Raw genomic sequence first — 1748 nt, forward strand, 5'->3', positions numbered from 1 at the left:
ATAAGGAAGACCATAGAATAATTGATGCATTTGACTTACATTGCTGGAGGAGAATATTAAAAGTTCCATGGATTTACAGAAGAATAAACAAATCTGTATTGAGAGAGGTACAGCCAGAATGCTCTTTAGAAGTCAGGATGACTAGACTTCATCTCTCATACTTCAAACATGTTATTAGGAGAGAAGGACACCATGCTTGATAAAGTGGAGGGCCAGTGAAACAGAGGAAGACCCCCCAACCAGATAAATTGGAACAGTGGCAGCAGCAATGGGCTCAAGTGTATAAAGAGTGTGAGGATGGCACAGGACTGGGCAGTGTTTCGTTCTGCTGTGCATGAGCTCACTATGAGTCAGTAGTGACTTAACAGCACCATACAACAACAGCAAGGCGTTTTTCAAACTTCATTGCATAAACTTACCAACCAGACATCTTTCACATTGCATATCCTGATCAGATGGTCTAGATGGGGACTTAGGTTTTTTTTTTTTTTTTTTAAACAAATCTCCAGATGACGTTGCTGCAGATTCTTGGACTTCACTTTGAGTAGCAAGTGCCTGGATTTATTTTTATGTGGGGAATTGCAAGTATTCTGTGTCTCCTTTAATTCAATTTTATTACCAATTAATTAATCATTACTAATTAATATTCATTGAAATATTTATCCTGTGCCAAATACCCATAATTGCGGGGGCGTTTTTTTTGCTGGACTCTCTAACCTCTTCCATTGATTCATTACCCATTCCTGTGCTAAACTACAAAAAAATCAATGTGCTTTTGCATGATGCTTTAATATTTACTCAAGAAACTATCTGTCAAGGCCTTTCCATGTTGCACCAAATATCACATTTTATTTAAATTAGGATTACATTTACTTTGAAGCCAAATTAGGGAAAATTCATTATTTACAAAACTGATTCTTTCTTATCCTAAACAAGAGACTTCTGTTTCTTTATATTTTCTTTTATGTCCCTCAAAATAATCATATTGCTCTCTCCAACATAATGCTTGTATTTGTATACTTAGTTGGTCTCATTATTTTTCAGCCACTTACTTTGCTTTTTGGGGGTAGACAAAATATGAAGTACCTTACTAAAATGTTTCCCACTCAAGTATGTGGATTTTATTGTGACCTCACATGCATGCAAAAGCTGGAGAGTGAATAAGGAAGACCGTAGAAGAATTGATGCTTTTGAGTTATGGTGTTGGAAGAGAATATTGAAAGTGCCATGGGCTGCCAAAAGAACCAATCGATCAATTTTGAAAGAAGTGCAGCCATCTTGGTGGCCAAGATGGCCAAACTTCATCTATCATACTTCGGACATATTGTCAGGAACGACCAGTTGCTAGAGAAGGATATCATGTTTGATAAGCTGGAAAGTCAGAGAAAAAGAGGGAGATCCCCGGAGAGATGGACTGGAAAAGTGGCAGCATCAATGGGCTCAAGTGTGGCAACAACTGTGAGGTTGTCCCAGGATTGGGCAGTGTTTTGTTCTGCTGTGCATAGGGTCATTATGAGTTGGTACTGACTCAATGGCACCTAACAACAACAACAACAACTTCAATTTTTTGATGAAGATCAAAGACCACAGCCTTCAGTATGGATTACATTTTAATGTCAAGAAAACAAAAATCCTCACCACTGGACCAGTAGCCAATATTCTTATCAACTGAGAAAAGATTGAAGTTGCCAAGGACTTCTTGGCTCAACCACTAACACTTATGAAAGCAGCAGTCAAGAAATCAAATG

Source organism: Chrysochloris asiatica, unplaced genomic scaffold (assembly GCF_000296735.1).
Source record: "Chrysochloris asiatica unplaced genomic scaffold, ChrAsi1.0 scaffold00044, whole genome shotgun sequence".
In the NCBI taxonomy this organism is placed as follows: domain Eukaryota; kingdom Metazoa; phylum Chordata; class Mammalia; order Afrosoricida; family Chrysochloridae; genus Chrysochloris; species Chrysochloris asiatica.